The sequence below is a fragment of the Leptodactylus fuscus genome, unplaced genomic scaffold, assembly GCF_031893055.1.
Source record: "Leptodactylus fuscus isolate aLepFus1 unplaced genomic scaffold, aLepFus1.hap2 HAP2_SCAFFOLD_264, whole genome shotgun sequence".
In the NCBI taxonomy this organism is placed as follows: Eukaryota; Metazoa; Chordata; class Amphibia; order Anura; family Leptodactylidae; genus Leptodactylus; species Leptodactylus fuscus.
In genome coordinates, this window is record NW_027440287.1 from 47,822 (window position 1) to 74,879 (window position 27,058).

At 47.8% G+C, this 27,058-nt stretch overlaps 1 pseudogene; it reads right to left on the reverse strand.

Moving 5' to 3' along the window:
- LOC142187866 (phospholipid scramblase 3-like) overlaps positions 1-26,657 on the reverse strand; it is a 37,768-nt pseudogene extending 11,111 nt beyond the window's left edge.
- Between the last annotated feature and the right edge of the window lie 401 nt (positions 26,658-27,058).

Here is a 27,058-nt window from a genome sequence, read left to right on the forward strand (position 1 = left end):
TCACACTGTACACTGCTGACTTCAGGCACAACTCATCCAGCTGTTACTTACAGAAGTACTCCGATGACTCTGCTATAGTCGGCCTTATCACTGATGGCGATGATAGGGAATACAGAGACTTAAACCGGGATTTTGTTGAATGGTGCCAGCAGAACCAGCTCAGGATTAATGCTGGGAAGACCAAGGAGATGGTGGTGGACTTTAGTAAACGGAGAGGTGCTCCGACCCCGGTGGAGATCCAAGGAACATGTATTGAGATAGTCAGGACCTATAAGTACCTGGGCGTGCTCCTCAATAATAAACTAGACTGGGCTGATCACCTGGAGACACTGCACAGAAAGGGCCACAGCAGACTCTACCTGCTCAGGAGGCTGAGGGCCTTCGGAGTCCGGGGGACACTTCTTAGGTCCTTCTTCAACTCTGTGGTTGCCTCAGCCATCTTTTTCGGTGTGGCCTGCTGGGGAAGCAGTATATCAACCAGGGACAGAAATAGACTTGACAGGCTGATCAGGAGGGCCAGCTCTGTCCTGGGGAGCCCCTTGGACCCAGTACAGGTGGTGGGTGACAGAAGGACACTGTCTGTGGTGATCTCCATGCGGGAGAACAAATCCCACCCCATGTATGGGACCCTGATGGGACTTGGCAGCACTGTAAGCGACCGTCTGCTTCACCCCAAGTGTGAGAAGGAGCTATCGCAGGTCCTTCCTTCCAACCGCGACCAGGCTGTATAATCTACATCAGGCCAAACGAAGAGCTCTCCGCACAGAGAACTAATGATTATGAGGATGATCATGAGGTCTTCCTCTTTCTCTTCTGTTTTTCCTTAGCTGCCATGGACTCCTAGTATATCTTCTCTTCTCAGCTTATCTGTGTCTACGTCTGTAACATATTACTCTGTATTATCCTGTATCTGTATTACTATGCTGCTGTGACACGCTGAAATTTCCCCAAGGTGGGACTATTAAAGGATTATCTTATCTTAAACCTCCGAACCCCAGGACTAAACCATGGTATACCAGGAATTAACCCTCCAAACCACAAGAGCTAGGACACTAAACCTCCGCACCCCAGGACTAAGCCATAGTATACCAGGAACTAATCCACCAAACCACAAGAGCTAGGACACTAAACCTCCAAACCTCAGGACTAAGCCACAGTATACCAGAGACTAATCCACCAAACCACAAGAGCTAGGACACTAAACCTCCGAACCCCAGGACTAAGCCACAGTATACAAGGAACTAATCCACCAAACCACAAGAGCTAGGACACTAAACCTCCGAACCCCAGGACTAAACCATGGTATACCAGGAACTAATCCACCAAACCAAAAGAGCTAGGACACTAAACCTCCGAACCCCAGGACTAAGCCATGGTATACCAGGAATTAACCCTCCAAACCACCGCACTACAAGAACTAGGACACTAAACCTCCGGACCCCAGGACTAAGCCATGATATACGAGATGTATTTCCCAACGGCCACCCCGGGAATTCTCCGGAACACTCAGTAGTTTATGGTAATAAACAGATCTTCTTACATTTCTCTCTCACCATTAACTGGTTAATCTGAAACAGAAAATCCTTCATTAGTGAAGACTCAGAATAAGATGGAGGAATGGACGGACATATGGACGGAGGAGACCACGACAACTCACAGGACAGACAGAAGAGAGGAGACAACTGCACAATGTTATTCCACAGGAACCTGAGGGACAAGGACGGACTCCTTATAGATGAAGGACATACAAGACACCGGACAGGAGACATCTTAGGACATGGGACAGATGGGTGAAGATGGGAGATCAGTAGTTGTGGAACACACCTAGAACATACCATGTCAGTTAGAATGAAGGAGTCTTACCTGCAGGAGGTCCGCCATGCCAGGTGGGATACCCTTCAGTATTGCGCTGTCTATGTCAGAACTTGGTGGAGCAGATGGTGGAGTGGTCACTGGTGCATATGGGGCAATGAGGTTGTAACTTGGAGGGTCATCTTGTTGAGCTTTATTATATTGTGATGTATCTGTAAGGAGTGGAGAGTAAACGAGGAAGCCATAAGGTCCATTACTATAGGGGATAATGTCCATCAGTCCTAGAGGTTACACCAAACCATTCTAACTGGAAGACCTTCTACGGGTCTCCACACTGGTCAGTCCTGTCCTAAGACACAGGTTCTTTATCTCCAGGATCTTTTAGGAGATGAAAATGTTCAGATCTTCTGGTTCCTGTAACAGATGGATGTCTCCAGAATCCCCTGAGAGATGGTTCCTGAATGCAATGGCACATGGCATGGTAGAAACTTACCTGTGGATGACATGTTGATGAGGCACGAGGTATGAGGCACCAGATCCAAATGTATCTAAGAAACAGGAGATATATGAAGTAGTAGGATAAGTTATTGGAAGTAGAGGTTGCAGTGGTGTAACAGTGGTGCGGGGCCTCGACCCCCTCCCCCCAGTGTATTTTTGATAGTGTCGGTTACAGGTGCTGTCGCGATATCTCAGATACAACTCTAGTACCCACAATCATTGAATATGTAGATAATCTGTTTTCCCTTAGTCCCAACAGCAGCACAATGTGGAGTATTTCTGCCCCTGCGTGCTGGTAGGCCAGGCAGAATTTGTAATCAGCCAAATTTACATACACCTGGCTATGACCCTATAAGAGGGCACAAGGAGTAATATAATGGTAATAGGGAGGGAGCCTTGTGCTGCTGTTAGGACTAAGGGAAAACAGATTATCTACATAATCCACCATTCCCTGTCATCCCACCAGCAGCACAATGTGGGGAGATATCAAGTAATCCCCTAGGGAGCGCCTCCTCAGCCTACTGAGGGTAACACAGTTCACCTAAAAGCCGTGGCTTCTGTGGCACGAATACACACTCTCTAATGCTTAATGAGTGTAGACTCCGAGGAGCAGGAGGCCGCAGCGCAGATCTGGTCCAGCGGTAAAGCTTTCCTCTCCGCCCAGGAGGTGGAGACTGATCTTGTAGAGTGTGCTGTAAGAAAAGTAGGGGGAGATAACCCTTGTGTTATGAAGGAGATCGTGATAGCCTTCTTTACCCACCGAGATATTGTGGGCTTCGAGGCTTCGAGGTCTTTGTGTTGTCCAACAAAATTAATAAGAAGATTCTCTGATCTTCTGAAGGCACAAGTACGTTCCGAGTAGGTCCTGAGAGACCTGACTAGGTCCAGGGTGTGAAACCTGACTTCTTCCGGGAGGAAGGAGATGGATAAAACACAGGTGTCATGGAGCAAAGGTATACGTCTTCCTCCGGATGGTCTTTTGAATCAACACGGACGCAAGAGGTCGGGAGACAACAGCAATTTATTGTAATCCACAAAGTTAGTAGCCGGCGGCGGTCACATCAACCGTAATAACAATAAGTCCACAGAAGTCACAATCCAATGATAACTTTGGTTCCTTGGTCCTGTAACTATATCCTGGCTCTCTGCAGAGCTGTGCACAGGCCGGCTAACACATACTAACTGCTAGCTACAACTATATACTACGACTGTTACACCTATATCTGTGGGTGGGAAGGGCTGAGTCACAGATCCTTCCCCCCTCACCTATACCAAGGAGAGCAGACTCCCTGTCTCCTGTGGACAATGCACCATCCAACATCTTCTTGGAGACACTGATCAGATTATCTCCACCCATTGTCCTCACTGGTCCTCACTAGTTAGAGGGATTTGCATACAATGTGCTAACACACTAGACCCTAATCAGCCAACTACACACTGATGTTTACAACAGGTTAGAGAATACATTCCACATGAAATATATATTACACATTGCCTATAGTATAGACTCTAACCATCCCGTGACAACCCCTCCCCCTCTCAAAACATGTGCATGACACAATTGGCCTACACAGGTAAATTGGGGAATGCACATCAGTCTCTATAGCTCATATGTCCTCCTGCCGGGATAACCCATCTGTGTTCTGGTGTTGGTTCCCTCGGCGGTACTGAATGGTAAAGTTGTAGAGTTGAAGGGCTGGCATCTGTCAGAAAATCCGGTGGATCCATGTTGGCTTCTCCCTGAGCTTGGCTTCGGGTCACTGCTCCCACAAAGTGGCACTGTAGATTTCCAACATCGTTGCCTAACAGAACATCGGCCGGCAGCCCGCTCATCACACCAATTGTGCATCGTTTTGGTCCATAACCATAGTCGAGTTCCACGGTAGCTTTAGGAATACGTCTTTGAGTACCCCCTGCCAACTTGATAGAAATGCCAGGACCCTCCTCTAGGGCCTCGGGTCGCACAACTCGGGGGTCCGCTACCGTTAGGAAAGCTCCCGAGTCCCGGAATCCAACAACTGTTCGGCCATCCAGTAGGACCTCCTGCAAGTGCTTCCGCTGAAGGTTTGCGGGATGTGTGGCGGAAGGCTGAATCCCATAGACCCCTGGAGGTGGAACAGATGGGTCATTCATGGAGTCATCTGGAAATGGGGCCAAACTTTCTGTCCTAGGAGTGGTTCCCAGGTAGTGAATAGGCCGGGATGCCACGGTGGCCCGTGCCCCCATGTTAACAGGGCAACTAGCTTGCAAATGTCCAGGCCGCCCGCACCCAAAACATCTGCGCTCTAGCATTCTTCCAGTAGGTCGTTGTCTAGGGACAGGGTTGTTCATAGCTGGAGGCCGATGGGCTGGGGCAGGGGTAGAGGGGGAATTGTAATCCTGAGGCCGGGCACGAAAGGTGGTTGGCTGGCTGAAGGGTGTCTGGCGGACTGTGGTAGTTTTCCGCTCCTCTGCAAACAACCTCTTCCACTGCGGCTTGATGGTCAGGCCCTCATCTGCAAGAGAAGCAGCTTGCTCAACTGTGGCTGGGTTCCGTTCCAGCACCCACTCACGGATCTCAGCGGGGCACTGGGAAAAGAACTGTTCCTTAAGTATGACTTGGAGGATCTTATCGACTGTGACAGCCTCCTCTCCTTCTAGCCAGCGCTTGCATGCTTGCTTCAACTTGTGGGCGAACATGTGGAAGGAGCTTCCCCCATTGTAAGACAAAGAGCGGAACTGAACTCGGTAGGTCTCTGGAGTGACTGCATAATACTTCTGCACCGCTCTTTTAATGGCCTCATAGTCCCGCTGATCACTAGGGTCCATGGCTCTGAGAGCTTCCGCAGCCCCATCTCGTAGGTGCCCCACCAGATACCGGACCCAATCCTTCTCTGGGACTTCCATCAGGCGGCACTGGTGTTCGAAGTCCTGAAAATATCCATCAACATCCCCAGCCGCTTCCTCAAAGGTCTTGAAGTGTTTATGGGAGACATATGGTGGTTCTCTCACTGTTGGGCTGGGGGTCGACGTTTGATTATAATTCCGCGTAGTTATCTCAGCCATTCGCATTTCATGCGCCATTCTTTCCTTTTCATGCGCCATTCTCTGTTCCTCCTTCTCCGTTTCCTGAGCCCTCTGTAATGCTCTACTCCTTTGCTCTGCAGTTGCTCCTAGCCCCAGCACTGCCAATTCCTCCTCATACAAAACAACCCATCTGCTCTTTTGGGTCTGTACCTGCCACTCCCGTATCTCTACTGTCTCCTGGGGGCAGCCCTCCTCATGGTCGCTTTGCAGGGTCATCTCCTCCAGTGCCTCGATCAGTTGCTCTTTCGTTCTTCCCTGGTAACTCAGGTTTAGTTCCCGGGCCCTTACTTGTAGACTTGCCATAGTCCAGTTCCTGTATTCTGAGGTTGTGGCTCCATTAATCGCTGGGCTGCTGTAGTCCATCTCGCTGTCCGCTGTTGATCCCACCGCTGCCAACCAGTTGTCATGGAGCAAAGGTATACGTCTTCCTCCGGATGGTCTTTTGAATCAACACGGACGCAAGAGGTCGGGAGACAACAGCAATTTATTGTAATCCACAAAGTTAGTAGCCGGCGGCGGTCACATCAACCGTAATAACAATAAGTCCACAGAAGTCACAATCCAATGATAACTTTGGTTCCTTGGTCCTGTAACTATATCCTGGCTCTCTGCAGAGCTGTGCACAGGCCGGCTAACACATACTAACTGCTAGCTACAACTATATACTACGACTGTTACACCTATATCTGTGGGTGGGAAGGGCTGAGTCACAGATCCTTCCCCCCTCACCTATACCAAGGAGAGCAGACTCCCTGTCTCCTGTGGACAATGCACCATCCAACATCTTCTTGGAGACACTGATCAGATTATCTCCACCCATTGTCCTCACTGGTCCTCACTAGTTAGAGGGATTTGCATACAATGTGCTAACACACTAGACCCTAATCAGCCAACTACACACTGATGTTTACAACAGGTTAGAGAATACATTCCACATGAAATATATATTACACATTGCCTATAGTATAGACTCTAACCATCCCGTGACAACAGGCAACAAAATCAGCCGGTCAATATTGGAGAAAGCACCTTGGGCCGGAATCCTGAAAGAAACCGGAGTTGAACTCTATCCTCGAAGACATAATATATGGATCCTCCCAGGAGAGTGCCTGTAATTTCCCTACCCTCTTGTGATAGCCAGGAGAAATGCTGTTGTGTAAATGAGGAATTTTACATCCGTCTCTTCCAGAGGTTCAAATGGTGAAATGCAGAATGCCATTAGGACCGTACTGATGTCCATTGGTGGACAGGAGCAGGAACTGCTGCTCTCATCCTAGTTGCTCCTTTCATAAGGTGCTCACTAAAGGTTCCTGAGACAAACGCCTCCCCAGATAGGCGGACAAAGCGGCTACATGCACCTTGAGGGTGGAAACAGAGACCCCTTTGTCGAGCCCATCCTGAAGAAAAACCAGGATCGCCACAATTGGGGGATGGGAGGAGTCCACATCATGTTCCCAGCACCAGGAATTGAAGATGGTACCGATTCTGCGGTAATTCTCATTAGTAGATTCCGCAAGTGAATAAGCAAGAGTTTTCAGGACAGCTCTTGATAGTCGGCTATTTCTCAATAGGGACTGGTCAATCTCCAGGCTGTCAGGTTGAGTCTCCTCAGATCCTGGCATCTCAGCTTTCCTTGGGTTACCAGGTCTGGGAGGGGGGAAGCCTACAGTATACACCTTGATTCATCCTCATGAGTTCGGAAAACCAAGTCCTTTTTGGCCAGTACGGGATTATGGCAATTCTGGATACTTGGTCCTGTCTGATCTTCATCAAAACCTTGTGTATGGAAACTGGAAGGATATATATATACCAGCCTAAACCTCCATGGAATGGACAGGGCATCCACTGCCAAGGGTTCAGTGAGCAGAAGGTTTCCACTTTGGCGTTGAGTTGGGTTGCCATAATATTGAGATCCGGGAGACCCCATCTTTGGATGATCTGTTGAAACACGTCTGGATTGAGAGACCGTTCTCCTGATATGGTAACACCCTGACTCAGCTGATCCGCCTCTATCCGTAATTTCCTTGGGCTGGTCATAGAGATCTGCATCTTTTGTGACAACACCCTGGAGGAGGAACCTCTACCCCTAGAAAGGGGAGCTCTTCTACTTCGGGAAGACTGTGGCAGGGATCTCCTCTACATCCTGCCAACCGTTCCATTAGGTCATCCAACCTATGGCCAAAACCCTTCCTGGGTTCAAAGGAAAGGGCACACAAGGCATACCTGGAGGCGGTATCAGCCCTCCATGACCTAAGCCAAAGGGGTCTCCTGGTGGCGGTCGATTGGGCCCTGACTAGAGATGAGCAAATAGGTATTTGATCGAATATTAGGCCGTTCGGTGTATTCAATCCCGATCGAATACCAGGCCGCATACGCAGTAAAAATTCGGATCCCCTCCCACCTTCCCTGGCACTTTTTTGCACCAATAACTGCGCAGGGGAGGTGGGACAGGAACTACGACAACGGAGGCAGTGAAAAAAACTGAAAAAACCCATTGGCTGCTGAAAACATGTGACCTCCAATTTATAAGAATAGTCCAGCCCAATATTCGCCATTTTGGCGGTCAGACATAGGGAGAGAAACATCTGCTGAGGGTGAGATAGCGATTAGCTTCAGATAGGCAGGGACTAAAGAAGAAAACCAGCAGCTCAGAGCTATACACTGCAGGGACATCAGTCCAGCTTTCCCCGGACGGTGGAGAACAGGGACACACAACAGATACAACTTCATATATAGCGGAGAAACAGCGTCCATTGTTGTCTGTCCGCACACAGAATAGCCGGAATACACAGCAGTGACTACATCATATAGAGATGGAGAACAGCTTTTCTTTGTGGTGTATAGACCATAACAAAGGGAATAGTACATCCAAAATGCATAAGAGGACGGGAAATGCAGATGTTCAGCAAGGCTGCGCTCAACCAACAGCGTCTACTGTGCCTACAGCTCTGCGGCAGCAAACATTACGCTTCCCCACAGTCCCCAGCTTGATGACCACATTGAGTAGGCTGCAGGGTACAAACCTAACCAGGCCCGAGCAGCAGGAAGAGGTGTTACAATGGCTGGCGGACAATGCTTCCAGCACATTCTCCACCAGCCAGTCAGCCTCTACCTCAACTCCTCCTCCAACCCAACAGACTGCTCCTCCTTCCTCACTACATGCCCAATCTTTTCCAGCAACCTAATCCCACCTTTCCCGCCTCCCAGGAGTTGTTTTCGGCTCCATTCCCTGTTTCTCTCTCTGTCCCACCACATCCTGAATCACCAGAGGTAACAGATGACTTCCCTGATGCACAAACACTGGAGCATCCGTTATCTCCTGTTGTTTCTGTTGACCAGCAATCAGCCCTTAGTGACGACGATGACGAGACACAGTTGCCATCAGGGCAGCCTGTTGCCGTCGTCGGTGCGCAAGAGGAGAAGCCATCAGATGAATTGGACGAGGAGGACACTGACCCCACCTGGACAGGGCGGATGTCAAGCAGGGAGAGCAGTGGAGATGTGGAGGGAAGTGCAGCACCAAAGAGGGTGGCTAGAGGCAGAGGCATGTCGAGAGGCAGAGGACAGCTGCTTCACCGAAGCCAGGCCACAGCCAGCAGGGCCCAAAATGTTACCTCTTGTAGCCAGCCTAGAAAAACTCCTCCATTGAGTCCACGGTCTTCAGTGGTGGTGAATTTTTTTAATGTATGTGCTGCGGACAAATATAATGCGGTTTGCACACTCTGCAACTCAAAACAGAGTAGGGGCTCTGAAAAGAGCAACCTCACAACCACTGCCATGCGCCGTCATTTGGAAGGCAAGCACTGGGCTCAGTGGCAGAGAGCAAACGCTGTACTATCGTCGTCCGGCATTGCCACCACTGCCTCTCCCACTGTTGCCAGTGCTGGCACTGCAGTCCAGACCTGCCGTCAGGAAACCTCCACATCTTCCTCCACCACTTTGGGGACTTCTCCCTCATCCTCCCCTTTTCCTGCCTCAGCTCCTTCTCCTGCCTCAGCTCCTTCTCCTGCCTCAGCTCCTTCTCCTGCCTCAGCTCCTTCTCCTGCCTCAGCTCCTTCTCCTGTCTTAGCTTCTTCTCCTGCCTCAGCTCCTTCTCCTGCCTTACCTCCTTCTCCTGCCTCAGCTCCTTCTCCTGCCTCAGCTCCTTCTCCTGCCCCAGCTCCTTCTCCTGCCTCAGCTCCTTCTCCTGTCTTAGCTTCTTCTCCTGCCTCAGCTCCTTCTCCTGCCTTACCTCCTTCTCCTGCCTCAGCTCCTTCTCCTGCCTCAGCTCCTTCTCCTGCCCCAGCTCCTTCTCCTGCCCCAGCTCCTTCTCCTGCCTTACCTCCTTCTCCTGCCTTACCTCCTTCTCCTGCCTTACCTCCTTCTCCTGCCTCAGCTCCTTCTCCTGCCTCAGCTCCTTCTCCTGCCTCAGCTCCTTCTCCTGCCTTACCTCCTCCTGCCTCACCTCCTTCTCCTGCCCCAGCTCCTTCTCCTGCCCCAGCTCCTTCTCCTGCCTTACCTCCTTCTCCTGCCTTACCTCCTTCTCCTGCCTTACCTCCTTCTCCTGCCTCAGCTCCTTCTCCTGCCTTACCTCCTTCTCCTGCCTCAGCTCCTTCTCCTGCCTTACCTCCTTCTCCTGCCTTACCTCCTTCTCCTGCCTCAGCTCCTTCTCCTGCCTCAGCTCCTTCTCCTGCCTCAGCTCCTTCTCCTGCCTCAGCTCCTTCTCCTGCCTCACCTCCTTCTCCTGCCTTACCTCCTTCTCCTGCCTCAGCTCCTTCTCCTGCCTCAGCTCCTTCTCCTGCCCCAGCTCCTTCTCCTGCCCCAGCTCCTTCTCCTGCCTTACCTCCTTCTCCTGCCTTACCTCCTTCTCCTGCCTTACCTCCTTCTCCTGCCTCAGCTCCTTCTCCTGCCTCAGCTCCTTCTCCTGCCTCAGCTCCTTCTCCTGCCTTACCTCCTCCTGCCTCACCTCCTTCTCCTGCCCCAGCTCCTTCTCCTGCCCCAGCTCCTTCTCCTGCCTTACCTCCTTCTCCTGCCTTACCTCCTTCTCCTGCCTTACCTCCTTCTCCTGCCTCAGCTCCTTCTCCTGCCTTACCTCCTTCTCCTGCCTCAGCTCCTTCTCCTGCCTTACCTCCTTCTCCTGCCTTACCTCCTTCTCCTGCCTCAGCTCCTTCTCCTGCCTCAGCTCCTTCTCCTGCCTCAGCTCCTTCTCCTGCCTCAGCTCCTTCTCCTGCCCCAGCTCCTTCTCCTGCCCCAGCTCCTTCTCCTGCCTTACCTCCTTCTCCTGCCTTACCTCCTTCTCCTGCCTCAGCTCCTTCTCCTGCCTTACCTCCTTCTCCTGCCTTACCTCCTTCTCCTGCCTTACCTCCTTCTCCTGCCTTACCTCCTTCTCCTGCCTCAGCTCCTTCTCCTGCCTCAGCTCCTTCTCCTGCCTCAGCTCCTTCTCCTGTACCATCATGCACCTCCTCAAAACAACCCACCATCTCTCAGACTTTTGAGCGCAGGCAAAAGTACAGTGCTACCCACCCCCATGCACAAGCCTTAAACGCGCACATCGCCAAACTGCTAGCCCAGGAGATGTTGCCGTTCCGGCTTGTTGAAACTCAGGCCTTCCGTGACCTGATGGCAAGTGCAGCACCTCGCTATGCCGTCCCTAGTCGTCACTACTTCTCCCGGTGTGCCGTCCCCGCCTTGCACCAGCACGTGTCACGCAACATCTGGCGGGCCCTAAGTTCCGCGATTTGCACAAAGGTCCACTTGACCACCGATGCGTGGACAAGTGCATGTGGACAGGGACGCTACATTTCACTGAGTGAATGTAGTTGAGGCTGGGAGCGGGTCACAATCTGGGGCGGTCTACCTCATTTCCCCACCCAACATTCCTGGCAGGGGCTCTGAACCACCACCCTCCTCCTCCTCCACCATCACATTGACCCCAACTACCAGCTGGAAATGCTGCAGCACTGGTGTGGGGAGACGTCAGCAGGCCGTGCTGAAGCTGATAAACTTGGGGGACAGACAGCACACTGCCTCCGAGGTGAGGGATGCCCTCCTTGATGAGACGGCAACATGGCTTTCGCCGCTGCACCTGGGCCCAGGCATGGTTGTGTGTGATAACAGCCACAACCTGGTACCGGCTCTGGAGCTTGCCAACCTCCGACACGTTCCATGCCTGGCCCATGTGTTCAATTTACTGGTGCAACGGTTTTTGAAAACATACCCCAATGTAGCCGAGCTACTGGTGAAAGTGCGGCGCTTGTGCGCCCACTTCCGCAAGTCCACAGTAGCCGCTGCTAGCCTCCGAAGCCTCCAGCAACGCCTCCATCTGCCAGAACACCGGCTGATGTGCGACCTCCCCACACACTGGAACTCGACGTACCACATGTTGAGTAGAGTGTGTGAGCAGCAGAGACCCTTGATGGAGAACCATCTCCAAAACCCAAGGGTTCCTCAGAGTCAGCCCCCGCAGTTTCTGTACCATGAGTGGCCATGGATGGAAGACTTATGCGAGATCTTGTGTCTCTTTGAGGAGTCCACCATGAGGGTCAGCTGTGACAACGCAATCGTGAGTGTCACAATCCCGCTCCTGTGTGTGATGCGAGAATCCCTCATCGCCATCAGGGATAACACATTGGACGTTGAGGAGTCGGGCATAGGAGCAGAAACATCCCAGCAGGATAGTCAGTGCACACTCCTGTCCGCTTCACAGCGCACATTGAGGGAGGAGGAGGAGGATGAAGTGGCAGATCTCATTGTCACACAGGAGGGTAGCGGGGACGTTCATTGCGTCCCATTGCTGCAGCGCGGTTGGGGCGAAATGGAGGAGGAGGAGGAAATGGAGAGTGAGCATTCCGGTGGGGGCAGCCAAGTGACGCCAAGTAACACACATGGCTGAATACATGTTGGAGTGCTTTGCAACTGAGAAACACATTGCCAAAATCCTGGAGAGCAACGACTACTGGATGGAGAGCAACGACTACTGGAGTTTTGCAATCCTTGACCCCCGGTATAAAAATTCTGTTTGTAATTTTATTCCGGTAGAGGGGAGGGCCAGTCACATGAGTGATTGCCACAAACAACTGGTGCAGAATATGATGGAGATGTTTCCAGCAACTCTCGTTGGCAGCACACAGGAGAGTTCCTCCAACAGGCCACAAACTGTCATCCGGTCCACACTCTCCAAGGTCTGGGACACATTAATGGCACCCACTCGCCAAAGTACCGCCACTGAGGGGCCTAGTGTCACCAGGAGGGATAAGTATAGGCACATGTTGCGGGAGTACCTGGCCGACACCAGCCCTGTCCTCTCCGATCCCTCTGCGGCCAATACTTATTGGGTCTCCAAGTTGGATTTGTGGCTGGCACTTGCGCTGTACACATTGGAGGTCCTTTCCTGCCCTGCCGCCAGCGTGCTATCGGAAAGGGTCCTCAGCGCAGCCGGTGGCATAATTACGGATAAGCGCAGCTGGCTAAGTTACAGGCCCTAAATCTCTGCAGGTAGAGGCTGAAGTCACCTGAAGGGCCCCAATCTCTGCTGGAGCTCAGCTTAAGGGCTTGGAAAAACAAAACCCTTTTTTCTGTAAGATAAGGTTGGCCTCCTTCAGCCGGGCTGGAGATCTGGTGGCGCCTTGCTTGTTGAGGTTTATCACGGTGGTCCTATTGTCTGACCGCACCTTCACTACCTTTCCTTTGAGATAGGGGGCGATGTGACATAGCGCCAGGTAAACCGCTCTCAGCTCTTTCAGATTGGAGGTTCCTTCCTCCGAATTCCTACAATGACCTTGTATAGTCCTGTCGTCTTGGTGGGGTCCCCACCTCGTATGGGAGGCATCTGTGGTCAACAGGGTCCAACAAGGTTGAACTGAGGACCTTCCGTCTTTTCGGTGTCTCCACCGTCTGAGGGAAAGACGGGTCTTTTTTTTTGTTTTTTAAAGGGAGACTTGTCCTCTCACAGCAGCAGACTTGGCGACCTTCAGCGTACCGCACCTGAGCTGTGGGGGTTACTGGAAAAAAAATCACTGCCATCTGACAGGTTGCTGTTCACATTAGCTGCGCTTTTAGGCAGCGGGAGAAGCCAGACAGGTGGGCACAGGCCATAGCAATCGCACGGGTCACAGCAATCGCACGGGCCGCAGCAATCGCACGGGCCGCAGCAATCGCATGGGCCGCAGCAATCGCACGGGTCGCAGCAATCGCACGGGTCGCAGCAATCGCACGGGTCGCAGCAATCGCACGGGTCGCAGCAATCGCACGGGTCGCAGCAATCGCACGGGTCGCAGCAATCGCACGGGCCACAGCAATGGGGCCGATGTGTGGGGGGGGGGGGACATGAAGCTGGGAAATGTGGTTGATCCTGGGGACACTGAGCTAGCGACATTCCCCCCCGGGACACCCCCTCCCCAACCCCCTGTACCCGCTGCACTGACCTGTGGTGTGTCGGGTGCAGCAGCCTCCTCCGTCCGCGAAGTGTGTAGGTGGCCTGGATAGCTGCGGCGCTGGGACCATGTGGGCGGCCGCCATCTTGCTCACTGTGTCCCTGCTGAATCGGCACGCCCACCTTCAGCCCCCAACCTATAGTGCCGCAGCCCTGGCTCCAGAGCCCGCCCACAGCCTGCCATGCACCAATAGGAGGTGTGTGCACAGGTGCGGAATGTCAGCTGCTGCAGCCGAGCCGGAGGATTGTTTGGAGGGTCACGGTGGTGATTTGGGGTGAGTGACCCACATTTAAAGTAGCTTTTTACCTTCTCCTGGGCAATGTGTGTGTGTGTGTGTGTGTGTAAAAATTTCCCCAAAATCCATTCAGCCATTTGGCTGTGATTGAGGAACAAACATCCAAACCCACAAACAATTAATAGGATACTGTGTGTGTATATGTGTATACAGTGGTGTAAATCCTGGGGTAGTCGCTGGCCCAAAGCCCGGGATATTAGGGGGCCAAGATGACACCGAAAGTTGTTTTTATTTATTTATTTTTTTAATAGTCCATTACCATGTTGGTGTAACCCCAGAAGATGACAGGCCCTAAATATTACCGATCCCGCTCACGGCCTGGCTGGTCCAACACTGAAAAAGGCCAAAAGTAGTGCAGAGTGTGCAGGAGCCCAGGAGAGGTAAGAAACAGGGGGTTGTACATTAGTAACCTGCCCTGGGTCTCCGATTATTATACTCTAGGGTCTGAGAAGGTTGTTTAGGAGTGGTCTACTATGGGACATAATACTGTGTGCAGGGACCACTATGGGGGATAATACTGTGTGCAGGGGCCACTATGGGACATAATACTGTGTGCAGGGGCCACTATGGGACATAATACTGTGTGCAGGGGTCACTATGGGACATAATACTGTGTGCAGGGGCCACTATGGGACATAATACTGTGTGCAGGGGCCACTATGGGACATAATAGTGTGTGCAGGGGCCACTATGGGGGATAATACTGTGTGCAGGGGCCACTATGGGACATAATACTGTGTGCAGGGGCCACTATGGGGGATAATACTGTGTGCAGGGGCCACTATGGGGGATAATACTGTGTGCAGGGGTCACTATGGGACATAATACTGTGTGCAGGGGCCACTATGGGACATAATACTGTGTGCAGGGGCCACTATGGGACATAATACTGTGTGCAGGGACCACTATGGGGGATAATACTGTGTGCAGGGGCCACTATGGGACATAATACTGTGTGCAGGGGCCACTATGGGACATAATACTGTGTGCAGGGACCACTATGGGGCATAATACTGTGTGCAGGGGCCACTATGGGACATAATACTGTGTGCAGGGGCCACTATGGGACATAATACTGTGTGCAGGGGCCACTATGGGACATAATACTGTGTGCAGGGGCCACTATGGGACATAATACTGTGTGCAGGGGCCACTATGGGACATAATACTGTGTGCAGGGACCACTATGGGGCATAATACTGTGTGCAGGGGCCACTATGGGGGATAATACTGTGTGCAGGGGCCACTATGGGACATAATACTGTGTGCAGGGGCCACTATGGGACATAATACTGTGTGCAGGGGTCACTATGGGACATAATACTGTGTGCAGGGGTCACTATGGGGGATAATACTGTGTGCAGGGGACACTATGGGGGATAATACTGTATGCAGGGGCCACTATGGGACATAATACTGTGTGCGGGGGACACTATGGGACATAATACTGTGTGCGGGGGCCACTATGGGGGATAATACTGTGTGCGGGGGCCACTATGGGGGATAATACTGTGTGCAGGGGCCACTATGGGGTATAATACTGTGTGCAGGGGTCACTATGGGACATAATACTGTGTGCAGGGGTCACTATGGGACATAATACTGTGTGCAGGGGCCACTATGGGACATAATACTGTGTGCAGGGGCCACTATGGGGGATAATACTGTGTGCAGGGGTCACTATGGGGGATAATACTGTGTGCAGGGGTCACTATGGGGGATAATACTGTGTGCAGGGGCCACTATGGGACATAATACTGTGTGCAGGGGTCACTATGGGACATAATACTGTGTGCAGGGGCCACTATGGGGACATAATACTGTGTGCAGGGGCCACTATGGGACATAATACTGTGTGCAGGGGCCACTATGGGACATAATACTGTGTGCAGGGGCCACTATGGGGGATAATACTGTGTGCAGGGGTCACTATGGGACATAATACTGTGTGCAGGGGTCACTATGGGACATAATAATGTGTGCAGGGGCCACTATGGGGGATAATACTGTATGCAGGGGCCACTATGGGGGATAATACTGTGTGCAGGGGCCACTATTGGACATAATACTGTGTGCAGGGGTCACTATGGGACATAATACTGTATGCAGGGGCCACTATGGGACATAATACTGTGTGCAGGGGCCACTATGGGGACATAATACTGTGTGCAGGGACCACTATGGGGGATAATACTGTGTGCAGGGGCCACTATTGGACATAATACTGTGTGCAGGGGTCACTATGGGACATAATACTGTATGCAGGGGCCACTATGGGACATAATACTGTGTGCAGGGGCCACTATGGGACATAATACTGTGTGCAGGGACCACTATGGGACATAATACTGTGTGCAGGGGCCACTATGGGACATAATACTGTGTGCAGGGGCCACTATGGGACATAATACTGTGTGCAGGGGTCACTATGGGACATAATACTGTGTGCAGGGGCCACTATGGGACATAATACTGTGTGCAGGGACCACTATGGGGGATAATACTGTGTGCAGGGGCCACTATGGGACATAATACTGTGTGCAGGGGTCACTATGGGACATAATACTGTGTGCAGGGGCCACTATGGGACATAATACTGTGTGCAGGGGCCACTATGGGACATAATACTGTGTGCAGGGGCCACTATGGGACATAATACTGTGTGCAGGGGCCACTATGGGACATAATACTGTGTACAGGGGCCACTATGGGACATAATACTGTGTGCAGGGGCCACTATGGGGGATAATACTGTGCGCAGGGGCCACTATGGGGGATAATACTGTGTGCAGGGGCCACTATGGGGGATAATACTGTGTACAGCGGCCACTATTGGACATAATACTGTGTGCAGGGGCCACTATGGGACATAATACTGTGTGCAGGGGCCACTATGGGACATAATACTGTGTGCAGGGGCCACTATGGGGGATAATACTGTGTGCAGGGGCCACTATGGGACATAATACTGTGTGCAGGGGCCACTATGGGACATAATACTGTGTGCAGGGGCCACTATGGGGGATAATACTGTGTGCAGGGGCCACTATGGGACATAATACTGTGTGCAGGGGCCACTATGGGACATAATACTGTGTGCAGGGGCCACTATGGGACATAATACTGTGTGCAGGGGCCACTATGGGACATAATACTGTGTGCAGGGACCACTATGGGACATAATACTGTGTGCAGGGGCCACTATGGGGAATAATACTGTGTGCAGGGGCCACTATGGGACATAATACTGTGTGCAGGGGTCACTATGGGACATAATACTGTGTGCAGGGGCCACTATGGGGACATAATACTGTGTGCAGGGGTCACTATGGGGGATAATACTGTGTGCAGGGGCCACTATGGGGGATAATACTGTGCGCAGGGGCCACTATGGGGGATAATACTGTGTGCAGGGGCCACTATGGGACATAATACTGTGTGCAGGGGCCACTATGGGACATAATACTGTGTGCAGGGGCCACTATGGGACATAATACTGTGTGCAGGGGCCACTATGGGGGATAATACTGTGCGCAGGGGCCACTATGGGGGATAATACTGTGTGCAGGGGCCACTATGGGACATAATACTGTGTGCAGGGGCCACTATGGGACATAATACTGTGTACAGCGGCCACTATTGGACATAATACTGTGTGCAGGGGCCACTATGGGACATAATACTGCGTGTGGTACAGGCTGTAGTCCGTGGTGGTTGTCAGTATATATGTGTGATGTATGTAGTGTATGATGTATACTATATCCAGGTGTATACAGGCTGTAGTCTGTGGTGGTTGTCAGTATATATGTGTGATGTATGTAGTGTATGATGTATACTATATCCAGGTGTATACAGGCTGTAGTCTGTGGTGGTTGTCAGTATATATGTGTGATGTATGTAGTGTATGATGTATACTATATCCAGGTGTATACAGGCTGTAGTCTGTGGTGGTTGTCAGTATATATGTGTGATGTATGTAGTGTATGATGTATACTATATCCAGGTGTATACAGGCTGTAGTCCGTGGTGGTTGTCAGTATATATGTGTGATGTATGTAGTGTATGATGTATACTATATCCAGGTGTATACAGGCTGTAGTCTGTGGTGGTTGTCAGTATATATGTGTGATGTATGTAGTGTATGATGTATACTATATCCAGGTGTATACAGGCTGTAGTCCGTGGTGGTTGTCAGTATATATGTGTGATGTATGTAGTGTATGATGTATACTATATCCAGGTGTATACAGGCTGTAGTCCGTGGTGGTTGTCAGTATATATGTGTGATGTATGTAGTGTATGATGTATACTATATCCAGGTGTATACACAGTGTAGTCCGTGGTGGTTGTCAGTATATATGTGTGATGTATGTAGTGTATGATGTATACTATATCCAGGTGTATACAGGCTGTAGTCCGTGGTGGTTGTCAGTATATATGTGTGATGTATGTAGTGTATGATGTATACTATATCCAGGTGTATACAGGCTGTAGTCTGTGGTGGTTGTCAGTATATATGTGTGATGTATGTAGTGTATGATGTATACTATATCCAGGTGTATACAGGCTGTAGTCTGTGGTGGTTGTCAGTATATATGTGTGATGTATGTAGTGTATGATGTATACTATATCCAGGTGTATACAGGCTGTAGTCTGTGGTGGTTGTCAGTATATATGTGTGATGTATGTAGTGTATGATGTATACTATATCCAGGTGTATACAGGCTGTAGTCTGTGGTGGTTGTCAGTATATATGTGTGATGTATGTAGTGTATGATGTATACTATATCCAGGTGTATACAGGCTGTAGTCTGTGGTGGTTGTCAGTATATATGTGTGATGTATGTAGTGTATGATGTATACTATATCCAGGTGTATACAGGCTGTAGTCTGTGGTGGTTGTCAGTATATATGTGTGATGTATGTAGTGTATGATGTATACTATATCCAGGTGTATACACAGTGTAGTCTGTGGTGGTTGTCAGTATATATGTGTGATGTATGTAGTGTATGATGTATACTATATCCAGGTGTATACACAGTGTAGTCCGTGGTGGTTGTCAGTATATATGTGTGATGTATGTAGTGTATGATGTATACTATATCCAGGTGTATACAGGCTGTAGTCCGTGGTGGTTGTCAGTATATATGTGTGATGTATGTAGTGTATGATGTATACTATATCCAGGTGTATACAGGCTGTAGTCCGTGGTGGTTGTCAGTATATATGTGTGATGTATGTAGTGTATGATGTATACTATATCCAGGTGTATACAGGCTGTAGTCTGTGGTGGTTGTCAGTATATATGTGTGATGTATGTAGTGTATGATGTATACTATATCCAGGTGTATACACAGTGTAGTCTGTGGTGGTTGTCAGTATATATGTGTGATGTATGTAGTGTATGATGTATACTATATCCAGGTGTATACAGGCTGTAGTCCGTGGTGGTTGTCAGTATATATGTGTGATGTATGTAGTGTATGATGTATACTATATCCAGGTGTATACACAGTGTAGTCTGTGGTGGTTGTCAGTATATATGTGTGATGTATGTAGTGTATGATGTATACTATATCCAGGTGTATACAGGCTGTAGTCCGTGGTGGTTGTCAGTATATATGTGTGATGTATGTAGTGTATGATGTATACTATATCCAGGTGTATACACAGTGTAGTCCGTGGTGGTTGTCAGTATATATGTGTGATGTATGTAGTGTATGATGTATACTATATCCAGGTGTATACAGGCTGTAGTCCGTGGTGGTTGTCAGTATATATGTGTGATGTATGTAGTGTATGATGTATACTATATCCAGGTGTATACAGGCTGTAGTCCGTGGTGGTTGTCAGTATATATGTGTGATGTATGTAGTGTATGATGTATACTATATCCAGGTGTATACACAGTGTAGTCCGTGGTGGTTGTCAGTATATATGTGTGATGTATGTAGTGTATGATGTATACTATATCCAGGTGTATACAGGCTGTAGTCCGTGGTGGTTGTCAGTATATATGTGTGATGTATGTAGTGTATGATGTATACTATATCCAGGTGTATACACAGTGTAGTCTGTGGTGGTTGTCAGTATATATGTGTGATGTATGTAGTGTATGATGTATACCTATATCCAGGTGTATACAGGCTGTAGTCCGTGGTGGTTGTCAGTATATATGTGTGATGTATGTAGTGTATGATGTATACTATATCCAGGTGTATACACAGTGTAGTCTGTGGTGGTTGTCAGTATATATGTGTGATGTATGTAGTGTATGATGTATACTATATCCAGGTGTATACAGGCTGTAGTCTGTGGTGGTTGTCAGTATATATGTGTGATGTATGTAGTGTATGATGTATACTATATCCAGGTGTATACAGGCTGTAGTCTGTGGTGGTTGTCAGTATATATGTGTGATGTATGTAGTGTATGATGTATACTATATCCAGGTGTATACAGGCTGTAGTCTGTGGTGGTTGTCAGTATATATGTGTGATGTATGTAGTGTATGATGTATACTATATCCAGGTGTATACAGGCTGTAGTCTGTGGTGGTTGTCAGTATATATGTGTGATGTATGTAGTGTATGATGTATACTATATCCAGGTGTATACAGGCTGTAGTCCGTGGTGGTTGTCAGTATATATGTGTGATGTATGTAGTGTATGATGTATACTATATCCAGGTGTATACACAGTGTAGTCCGTGGTGGTTGTCAGTATATATGTGTGATGTATGTAGTGTATGATGTATACTATATCCAGGTGTATACAGGCTGTAGTCCGTGGTGGTTGTCAGTATATATGTGTGATGTATGTAGTGTATGATGTATACTATATCCAGGTGTATACACAGTGTAGTCCGTGGTGGTTGTCAGTATATATGTGTGATGTATGTAGTGTATGATGTATACTATATCCAGGTGTATACAGGCTGTAGTCCGTGGTGGTTGTCAGTATATATGTGTGATGTATGTAGTGTATGATGTATACTATATCCAGGTGTATACACAGTGTAGTCTGTGGTGGTTGTCAGTATATATGTGTGATGTATGTAGTGTATGATGTATACTATATCCAGGTGTATACAGGCTGTAGTCCGTGGTGGTTGTCAGTATATATGTGTGATGTATGTAGTGTATGATGTATACTATATCCAGGTGTATACACAGTGTAGTCTGTGGTGGTTGTCAGTATATATGTGTGATGTATGTAGTGTATGATGTATACTATATCCAGGTGTATACAGGCTGTAGTCCGTGGTGGTTGTCAGTATATATGTGTGATGTATGTAGTGTATGATGTATACTATATCCAGGTGTATACACAGTGTAGTCCGTGGTGGTTGTCAGTATATATGTGTGATGTATGTAGTGTATGATGTATACTATATCCAGGTGTATACAGGCTGTAGTCCGTGGTGGTTGTCAGTATATATGTGTGATGTATGTAGTGTATGATGTATACTATATCCAGGTGTATACACAGTGTAGTCCGTGGTGGTTGTCAGTATATATGTGTGATGTATGTAGTGTATGATGTATACTATATCCAGGTGTATACAGGCTGTAGTCCGTGGTGGTTGTCAGTATATATGTGTGATGTATGTAGTGTATGATGTATACTATATCCAGGTGTATACACAGTGTAGTCTGTGGTGGTTGTCAGTATATATGTGTGATGTATGTAGTGTATGATGTATACTATATCCAGGTGTATACAGGCTGTAGTCCGTGGTGGTTGTCAGTATATATGTGTGATGTATGTAGTGTATGATGTATACTATATCCAGGTGTATACACAGTGTAGTCTGTGGTGGTTGTCAGTATATATGTGTGATGTATGTAGTGTATGATGTATACTATATCCAGGTGTATACAGGCTGTAGTCCGTGGTGGTTGTCAGTATATATGTGTGATGTATGTAGTGTATGATGTATACTATATCCAGGTGTATACAGGCTGTAGTCCGTGGTGGTTGTCAGTATATATGTGTGATGTATGTAGTGTATGATGTATACTATATCCAGGTGTATACAGGCTGTAGTCCGTGGTGGTTGTCAGTATATATGTGTGATGTATGTAGTGTATGATGTATACTATATCCAGGTGTATACAGGCTGTAGTCTGTGGTGGTTGTCAGTATATATGTGTGATGTATGTAGTGTATGATGTATACTATATCCAGGTGTATACACAGTGTAGTCTGTGGTGGTTGTCAGTATATATGTGTGATGTATGTAGTGTATGATGTATACTATATCCAGGTGTATACAGGCTGTAGTCCGTGGTGGTTGTCAGTATATATGTGTGATGTATGTAGTGTATGATGTATACTATATCCAGGTGTATACACAGTGTAGTCTGTGGTGGTTGTCAGTATATATGTGTGATGATGTATGTAGTGTATGATGTATACTATATCCAGGTGTATACAGGCTGTAGTCCGTGGTGGTTGTCAGTATATATGTGTGATGTATGTAGTGTATGATGTATACTATATCCAGGTGTATACACAGTGTAGTCCGTGGTGGTTGTCAGTATATATGTGTGATGTATGTAGTGTATGATGTATACTATATCCAGGTGTATACAGGCTGTAGTCCGTGGTGGTTGTCAGTATATATGTGTGATGTATGTAGTGTATGATGTATACTATATCCAGGTGTATACAGGCTGTAGTCCGTGGTGGTTGTCAGTATATATGTGTGATGTATGTAGTGTATGATGTATACTATATCCAGGTGTATACACAGTGTAGTCCGTGGTGGTTGTCAGTATATATGTGTGATGTATGTAGTGTATGATGTATACTATATCCAGGTGTATACAGGCTGTAGTCCGTGGTGGTTGTCAGTATATATGTGTGATGTATGTAGTGTATGATGTATACTATATCCAGGTGTATACACAGTGTAGTCTGTGGTGGTTGTCAGTATATATGTGTGATGTATGTAGTGTATGATGTATACTATATCCAGGTGTATACAGGCTGTAGTCCGTGGTGGTTGTCAGTATATATGTGTGATGTATGTAGTGTATGATGTATACTATATCCAGGTGTATACACAGTGTAGTCTGTGGTGGTTGTCAGTATATATGTGTGATGTATGTAGTGTATGATGTATACTATATCCAGGTGTATACAGGCTGTAGTCTGTGGTGGTTGTCAGTATATATGTGTGATGTATGTAGTGTATGATGTATACTATATCCAGGTGTATACAGGCTGTAGTCTCGTGGTGGTTGTCAGTATATATGTGTGATGTATGTAGTGTATGATGTATACTATATCCAGGTGTATACAGGCTGTAGTCTGTGGTGGTTGTCAGTATATATGTGTGATGTATGTAGTGTATGATGTATACTATATCCAGGTGTATACAGGCTGTAGTCTGTGGTGGTTGTCAGTATATATGTGTGATGTATGTAGTGTATGATGTATACTATATCCAGGTGTATACAGGCTGTAGTCCGTGGTGGTTGTCAGTATATATGTGTGATGTATGTAGTGTATGATGTATACTATATCCAGGTGTATACACAGTGTAGTCCGTGGTGGTTGTCAGTATATATGTGTGATGTATGTAGTGTATGATGTATACTATATCCAGGTGTATACAGGCTGTAGTCCGTGGTGGTTGTCAGTATATATGTGTGATGTATGTAGTGTATGATGTATACTATATCCAGGTGTATACACAGTGTAGTCCGTGGTGGTTGTCAGTATATATGTGTGATGTATGTAGTGTATGATGTATACTATATCCAGGTGTATACAGGCTGTAGTCCGTGGTGGTTGTCAGTATATATGTGTGATGTATGTAGTGTATGATGTATACTATATCCAGGTGTATACACAGTGTAGTCTGTGGTGGTTGTCAGTATATATGTGTGATGTATGTAGTGTATGATGTATACTATATCCAGGTGTATACAGGCTGTAGTCCGTGGTGGTTGTCAGTATATATGTGTGATGTATGTAGTGTATGATGTATACTATATCCAGGTGTATACACAGTGTAGTCTGTGGTGGTTGTCAGTATATATGTGTGATGTATGTAGTGTATGATGTATACTATATCCAGGTGTATACAGGCTGTAGTCCGTGGTGGTTGTCAGTATATATGTGTGATGTATGTAGTGTATGATGTATACTATATCCAGGTGTATACACAGTGTAGTCCGTGGTGGTTGTCAGTATATATGTGTGATGTATGTAGTGTATGATGTATACTATATCCAGGTGTATACAGGCTGTAGTCCGTGGTGGTTGTCAGTATATATGTGTGATGTATGTAGTGTATGATGTATACTATATCCAGGTGTATACACAGTGTAGTCCGTGGTGGTTGTCAGTATATATGTGTGATGTATGTAGTGTATGATGTATACTATATCCAGGTGTATACAGGCTGTAGTCCGTGGTGGTTGTCAGTATATATGTGTGATGTATGTAGTGTATGATGTATACTATATCCAGGTGTATACACAGTGTAGTCTGTGGTGGTTGTCAGTATATATGTGTGATGTATGTAGTGTATGATGTATACTATATCCAGGTGTATACAGGCTGTAGTCCGTGGTGGTTGTCAGTATATATGTGTGATGTATGTAGTGTATGATGTATACTATATCCAGGTGTATACACAGTGTAGTCTGTGGTGGTTGTCAGTATATATGTGTGATGTATGTAGTGTATGATGTATACTATATCCAGGTGTATACAGGCTGTAGTCCGTGGTGGTTGTCAGTATATATGTGTGATGTATGTAGTGTATGATGTATACTATATCCAGGTGTATACAGGCTGTAGTCCGTGGTGGTTGTCAGTATATATGTGTGATGTATGTAGTGTATGATGTATACTATATCCAGGTGTATACACAGTGTAGTCCGTGGTGGTTGTCAGTATATATGTGTGATGTATGTAGTGTATGATGTATACTATATCCAGGTGTATACACAGTGTAGTCCGTGGTGGTTGTCAGTATATATGTGTGATGTATGTAGTGTATGATGTATACTATATCCAGGTGTATACAGGCTGTAGTCTGTGGTGGTTGTCAGTATATATGTGTGATGTATGTAGTGTATGATGTATACTATATCCAGGTGTATACAGGCTGTAGTCTGTGGTGGTTGTCAGTATATATGTGTGATGTATGTAGTGTATGATGTATACTATATCCAGGTGTATACACAGTGTAGTCTGTGGTGGTTGTCAGTATATATGTGTGATGTATGTAGTGTATGATGTATACTATATCCAGGTGTATACAGGCTGTAGTCCGTGGTGGTTGTCAGTATATATGTGTGATGTATGTAGTGTATGATGTATACTATATCCAGGTGTATACAGGCTGTAGTCCGTGGTGGTTGTCAGTATATATGTGTGATGTATGTAGTGTATGATGTATACTATATCCAGGTGTATACAGGCTGTAGTCCGTGGTGGTTGTCAGTATATATGTGTGATGTATGTAGTGTATGATGTATACTATATCCAGGTGTATACAGGCTGTAGTCCGTGGTGGTTGTCAGTATATATGTGTGATGTATGTAGTGTATGATGTATACTATATCCAGGTGTATACACAGTGTAGTCTGTGGTGGTTGTCAGTATATATGTGTGATGTATGTAGTGTATGATGTATACTATATCCAGGTGTATACAGGCTGTAGTCCGTGGTGGTTGTCAGTATATATGTGTGATGTATGTAGTGTATGATGTATACTATATCCAGGTGTATACACAGTGTAGTCTGTGGTGGTTGTCAGTATATATGTGTGATGTATGTAGTGTATGATGTATACTATATCCAGGTGTATACAGGCTGTAGTCTGTGGTGGTTGTCAGTATATATGTGTGATGTATGTAGTGTATGATGTATACTATATCCAGGTGTATACACAGTGTAGTCTGTGGTGGTTGTCAGTATATATGTGTGATGTATGTAGTGTATGATGTATACTATATCCAGGTGTATACACAGTGTAGTCTGTGGTGGTTGTCAGTATATATGTGTGATGTATGTAGTGTATGATGTATACTATATCCAGGTGTATACACAGTGTAGTCTGTGGTGGTTGTCAGTATATATGTGTGATGTATGTAGTGTATGATGTATACTATATCCAGGTGTATACACAGTGTAGTCTGTGGTGGTTGTCAGTATATATGTGTGATGTATGTAGTGTATGATGTATACTATATCCAGGTGTATACACAGTGTAGTCTGTGGTGGTTGTCAGTATATATGTGTGATGTTGTCACCTCCTGTATCTCCGTGTGGACATTCCCTTTAAGGTGAGGTGGTCACCTGTGTGATGTTATGGTGGCACTACAAGTCCCAGGCCGCCGCCGCTTCTCCCCCCTGCCCCCTCCCTCTATTCGCACACCCTGACATTTAGGAATAAAGTTTTGTGATGGGGATTTGGTGACTCCCCCGCACAGACGGCTCTGGTGGTACAATCCTAGTGTGGCACTACAAGTCCCAGCAGTCAGGACCCCCCCCCCGGCCCGCACTTACCGTCTCCTCAGGACTTGTTGTGTTACTGAGAGGGGCAGGGACAGGGGTGGGGGGGCAGAATACAGGAGGGAGGGAGGGGGGAGAGGAGGCCGAAGATAGAGGTGAGGCCGGGCCAGGCAGGGGGGGCACAGGGGTACTAGAGGGGTAAGAGCAGGCAGGGGGGCAGAGACATATACACCATACAGCTAGATACAGGCAGCACACCCCTATACACCTACCTGCTACTCTCCAACACACACAGGGTTAACTGCGGCCCTGCCCATGGGCGGACACTGAGATACTGGGACAGTGCCATATCTGAGGCTGGCAGAGGGAGATGGACGGGCGGCGCTGTGTACTGTAATGGGGAGGGGGCGCTGTGTACTGTAATGGGGAGGGGGCGCTGTATATAGTAATGAGGAGGGGGCGCTGTGTACTGTAATGGGGAGGGGGCGCTGTAT